Source organism: Henckelia pumila, chromosome 3 (genome assembly GCF_033568475.1).
Source record: "Henckelia pumila isolate YLH828 chromosome 3, ASM3356847v2, whole genome shotgun sequence".
NCBI classification, from domain to species: Eukaryota; Viridiplantae; Streptophyta; class Magnoliopsida; order Lamiales; family Gesneriaceae; genus Henckelia; species Henckelia pumila.
The window spans coordinates 1,813,584-1,820,249 of NC_133122.1; positions in this window are offsets into that span (position 1 = coordinate 1,813,584).

A 6,666-nucleotide genomic window follows, 5' to 3' on the forward strand; every position below is an offset into this window, starting at 1 on the left:
GGATGAGGAATTTCGTCCAAGAGTTGGGCGTCATTCCTGAAGCTGTTGGTCCGGTCCCGGTGTACTGTGACAACACGGATGCCATTGCTCAGGCAAAGGAACCAAGGTCTCATCAAAGATCCAAACACGTACTGAGGAAATACCACATCATCCGGGAGATCATTGAAAGAGGAGACATCACTGTCGAGAGAGTGGCCTCTGCAGACAATATCGCTGATCCACTTACTAAGCCCTTGCCAGGACCATTATTTGACAAACATCGCGAAGCAATGGGACTACGTAATATGACTAGTTGGCTTTAGGGCAAGTGGGAGATTGAAAGAGTGGGTGCCCGGTGAGCCAACTTGTGGCTAAGGGCTTTTATGACTCTATGTATAAACAATCTTTTATTTAATATAATTTACACTTTTATAATGGCATTTACTTTATCTTTTATCATATTATTATGTTGTGACATACTATAAGATGTTTAGATGAAGACCTTGAATATACTATAGTGTATGTAAGATGTGGTGGCACATGGGGATGGCTATCATGAAACACATCTTATAGTCACTGTATATTCTAAACAGTTCCTAGTCGATTGAGCCGTCCGTTAATAAGGATAAGGATCGCTCGAGATTGAGACTAGCATTTGCGATGTCGAGTACCACGTTTCATTGGTATGGAACATAGAGATGTTCAAAGCATGCAAATGGATATTCATATGATGAATGATCGAACTACCCTATCCGGACTTTCCAAGTGGTTATCACTTATCGAGTGGATAAAGTCCGCGGTTTTGGTTGTACACCATTAGTCCTTACTACTTGAAATATCATTGAGACTCTATATGCTAGTACTGTACTTTGACTCGTTTACCGACTCTATTGGGGTCATCAGGTGTCGGGATTGGGTACAGTTACGACACATATAGGAGTCGATGCTTTGTTGTCAAGGATTCACCACATACTTGCTAGTTTGGATATCCTATGCAATCTGAGGAGATATTAGTGTGACGAATCTCTGGCCAGAGTACATGATGTGTTTTAAGAAATGGTTTCTTAGTAGCACATACGATGCCACTATTTGATCTTCAAGATGCATTGCATAGTTATCGAATCTCGAACGACTCTCGATTTACCAATGGTTGTTGATTCGATCGGGATATCTGGATGAAGGGACCGTACTGTACGCTAACCAAAATCTATTGGTTCTTGCAGGGACTATCAGTGATACCTAGGGAATCATGGGGCGATGTTGCTAGGCGCTCTTACCATGATTCGATGGGCAAGTCGGAAATTGTTGTTCCGAGTCACAAGGAGTTGTGAGCCCACGACTAGCTGTATCCATGAACCATTGAGGGTCACACAAGTAATGGATTTTTAATCCCCGTTGAGATAATTAAATTTAAAGAGTTAAATTTAGTGAATAAAGAAGTGAGACTTCTTATATCAGAGTAGAAGAGTAAGATTTCCTAAAATGACATAGGGATGGGCATTTTTGGAAAACACTGAATTCGGATTCAGAAAATTTATCTTGACTTTAAAAGATGCAGAAATGGTTTCTGTGCACATTGGTGAAATTGGTTTATCAATCTGAGTCACGATGAATTTTATATTAATTTCTGAACATGCGGGCTTTGCTTGTCAGGCTTGAACTTATGACTAATGGGCCCTAAGCTGTTAGCAGCCCACATTATAAATAAGTTATTGCAGTACAGAAATTATAAAACAGAGGGCATAATTTTCGAAAACACTAGGTTTTTCTCTCTAGTGGCCGCCGCCCCTCTCCTCTCTCTGTCGAAAATTCCAGCCTGTGAATTTCGAATTTGCAGTCTGGTTTAACGGATCAAATTCGTTAATTCTCTTCGTAGAAACTTCTGATAGATTTTCTAGTGCAATCTATCAGAGGGATTAAACTTCTGTTCGTGGACCTGATTGAAGAATTGTTCGTCCATCAGTTCCTGGGATATACAACAAGAGCAGAGTTATCTGTTGGTGTCCATAATCTTGTTTCGAGATTCAAGGTAAAAATTTAATTGTTATTTAATTTTTACACGCACAATTTAATCGTAAAGTTTTGATACCCATGATATGGAATCGTTCCATATAAAATTTTAAAACTTCCGCTGCACCGGGTATCAATTCTGATTGATCTGAACACCGTTTTCCAACACAGACTTCATTTGTTTCCACCAGTACTGACTCTTCAAGTCGTTGTACATCTTTCTGCCTCCAGGGTGAACACTAAAGCGACTACAATGGGCTTCTTTCAGAATATTCTGTCTCAAGTCTGCAATATTGGGAACAACTATTCGGTTATTCACATACAAGATATCATCGTCACTAAGCTTGTACTCAGACTGATGTCCTGATCTGATCATTTCAATCGATTTCTGTACATTCTGATCAGCTTTCTGTGCTTCTTTGATACGAATCAACAACTCTGGCTCAGCACTGATTGCATAAACTCTCATAGGCCTTCTATTTGTCTCAAATACATATCCAGAAACACAACAATTCTCAATCAAATTAGATACACCTATAGTAGATAAAGATAGAGCACATACTTTTCTACTCAGGGCATCTGCTGCTGCGTTAGATTTTCCCGGATAGTATTTGATTTCACAATCAAAATCCTTCAATAAATCAAGCCATCGTCGTTGTCTCATGTTCAATTCAGATTGTGAGAATAGATACTTCGGACTTTTATGATCAGAAAAGATTTCAAACTTCTCGCCGTATAAATAATGTCTCCAGATCTTCAATGCTAAAACGATAGCAGCCAATTCAAGATCATGAATTGGATACCTAACCTCATGTGGTTTCAGTTGTCGAGAAGCATAAGCAACAACATGTCCTTTCTGCATTAAAATACATCCCAAACCCTGGTGAGAAGCATCACAATAAACAATAAAATCACCAGTACCTTTAGGGATTGTCAACACAGGCGCAGTAGTCAATCTCTTTTCCAGTTCAACAAAACTCCTTTCATGCCTCAGACCAAACAAATGGTGCATTCTTCTGTGTAATCTGTGTAATAGGCTTCGCTATAGATGAAAAATCTCGAATGAATCGACGATAATAACCAGCTAAGCCCATAAAACTTCGAATTTCTGGCACAGACGTCGGTCTTTGCCAACTGATCACAGCTTCTACTTTTCTTGGATCCACTGATATACCATCTCCTGAAATTATATGGCCAAGAAACACGACTCGCTGCAACCAAAACTCACATTTGGATAACTTGGCATATAATTTTTCTTCCCGTAATGTTCTCAATACAATTCGAAGATGATCAGCATGTTCACACATATTCTTAGAATAAATCAAGATATCATCGATAAATATGATCACAAAATCATCTAGATATCTATGAAATACCCTATTCATCAATTCCATATAAACTGCTGGTGCATTCGTTAGACCAAAAGGCATGACTATGAATTCATAATGGCCATACCTGGTTCTAAATGCAGTCTTAGGAATATCTTCATCTCTAACTCTCAGTTGATGATATCCGTATCGCAAATCAATCTTCGAATATACTGACGATCCCTGCAATTGATCAAATAAATCATCGATACGAGGTAAAGGATAGCGATTCTTTACCGTTGCTTTGTTCAATTGCCGGTAGTCAATACATAGTCTCATCGATCCGTCCTTATTTCTAGCAAACAATACCGGAGCACCCCAAGGAGAGACGCTCGGTCTGATATAACCCTTGGCCAACAAATCTTCGATTTGGTCTTTCAGTTCTTTCAATTCAATCGGTGCCATTCGGTACGGTGTTTTTGATATTGGTTGTGTACCTGGCATCAATTCAATACTGAAATCTACCTCTCTGTATGGTGGAAATCCTGGAATCTCATCAGGGAATACATCTGCAAACTCGCTCACCACCGGTATATCAGTCAATTTCGGACTAGTCTTCAGTATATCGACTGCATAAATAAGGAATCCTTCTGCCCCTTTCTGTAACAAGTCAGACATAGAAAGAACAGATATCAAAGGAATTCTAGCTCGTGATCCCTTACCATAAAATTTCCATTCATCAGTCATATCAGGTCTGAACTTCACAATCTTCTGAAAACAGTCTACTGTAGCTCTGTACTTGGTTAGCATATCAATACCGATTATGCAATCAAAATCAGACAAACCGAGTACAATACAATCAAGCTCAATCTCATGCCCCTCACACTGTAATATACAATTTCGTACAGACTTCACTGATACAATACCTCGACCCTGAGGTGATGAAATAGATACAACAGTAGCTAAGGGCTCAACAGGTAATGAATGCAATGCAACAAACTGCTCAGATATAAAAGTATGCGACGCACCAGTATCAAATAAGACATAAGCAGGATAACCATAAAGAGAACAGTTACCTGCAATCACATCATCTGGTGCCGCTTGTGCTTGCTCCTCAGTCAATGCAAACACCCTTGCTTGTTGCCTCGGAGGTTGATTCACCGTCTGACCTCCTCCTCTACTCGGTGCTACAGGCTGTGGTTGAAAAGAATGAACAGAAGATGTTGATTGACCCACCGGTCTCGATGTTCTTGCACCTTGTGCACCCTCAGATCCTCATTGTGGACACACTCTCGCAAAATGTCCCATCTTGTTGCAAATGTGGCAGCTTCCAAATACCCCTCTACATTGTTCATCGGTATGGCGACCTCCACATTTGGTGCAATATACATCAGACTTCTGTCCAGCTCTAGACTGTCGGGATACACTAGAACTAGAAGAGCTACCACCACCTGATCTCTTGAACTGTTTGCTCTTACCCTTGAAGAAATTTTTCTTTCCACTGCTACTACCTCCAGCTTCAAATCGAGGTGGCTGTGAAATCTGTGGTTGTTCTTGTGGTTGTCTCACTGGCTGTGGCACAAACTGTGCTCCTCGTTGTTTCAGTATCCCTGCTTCTGCACCCTTTGCTCGATTCAGAGCATCAGCAAAGATATTCGGTCTTCCCGAATTCACAAGGGTACAGGATTCAAGCCATTGATAAATTTATCGGCTTGAGCTTCGTCACTAACAGCGATATGTGGTGCAAACTTCAACAAGCTAGTGAATTTGGCAACATATTCTTCAATATTCAACTGTCCCTGTTGCAAACTTGCAAACTCTACTCCTTTTTCCTTGAGATAAGACACAGGAAAGAAACGCTGATAGAAAGCAGTTCGAAATACAGACTAGGTAATAACAGTACCTTGGTTTTCCAGTGCTCTCTTCGTCGCTATCCACCAACTCTTGGCAAGGCCATGCAGTTGATGAATTATCAATCTCACGACGATCATCTGTATAATCAATGGACTCAAATAACTGCTCAATATCTTCCAGCCAGTTCTCACACTCTATAGCATTCTCTGTTCCTTGCAACTTCGGTGGTTTGAATGACTGAAATCGTTTCAAACGTTTCTCCATCGGATTAGCATCACTGAACTCATCAGTAGACGTACTACCCTGTCCATGTTCAGAAACTATCACTGGGACCTGTGCAGCATTTGTCTGTTCAGGCTGATTCACAACCAATGGTTGTCTAACTCTCGGTGCTGGTCGGGGAGGCATATCTGATAATCAAACAGATTAGTGTACAGTTCATCATATCATAACACATTTCTATTTCAGTTCCTCAATGCCTTCTCAAAAGATCGAATCTAATTCAGTCGTATTATTACATGCTTCAAATAATATCAGATAACGGATAACATGCAATTCTTAAAGCTATAAATCAAGTCAAATAATAAACATGCTTCAAGAATACTTAAATCAGAGTAAAAGACTCGATCTACCCCGCTCATCTATTCTTAGTACGAGAAACTTAACGCTCTGATACCACCTGTTGTTGGGCCCTCGGGTTGCTAATCTCAAATCTTAAGGGCAATTGAGGACTCGGGTTGTAGATGAGGTCTTGACCTTTAGAAGCATGAAACTTTAGTTTTGTTGGTTTTTGAACATATGTACTAAGTTTGGAATACATGTATCAAACTTGAGATAGTTTGTGTTGTTGTCGTTTGTTGTTTATTTAGCGACTTGGTTGAGGTCATAAAATGCATGTACCAATGCTTGAGACTTTGTTTAGATGTATGAGAATTAGATCAAAAAATTCAAGTTTTGTATAGGTCAAGTAGCAAGCTTGGGAGCTGTATTTTCGTGGGCAAAAATCTGTCCAGGTCCGCGCCCGAGCTGCCAAAAACAGCAGCCCGAGCGCAACCCAGGGCAGAAAGTTGCCCTTCGAAGTGAGCATGGCGTGCCCGAGCGGCGCTTTTCAGCCGCTCGAGCGCCGCCTTTAAAAAAAAAAAAATATATTTACAGCTTCGGATGCTTGGTGATTGCTTATCCTTTAATTGCCCTTAAGATTTGAGATTAGCAACCCGAGGGCCCCACATGCATTGACACGGCATCCTATTTTGGGCCGGCCGCTACGCAAGGATAACGGGAGGCCAGTTTCCGCCCCTCCTTCGGATGGACGCATCAGCCCGCCCGGAACTTTTCTAGCCCGGGGGGAGACGCTGGGGCCGACGAGATGCGTGATGCCTAGGCAAACGTGCCCTCAACCTGATGGCTTCGGGCGCAACTTGCATTCAAAGACTCGATGGTTCATCGGGGCCTGGCCCTTGCCCCGAAGGCCGGGTATAGGTCACGCGCTTCAGCGCCATCCATTTTCGGGGCTAGT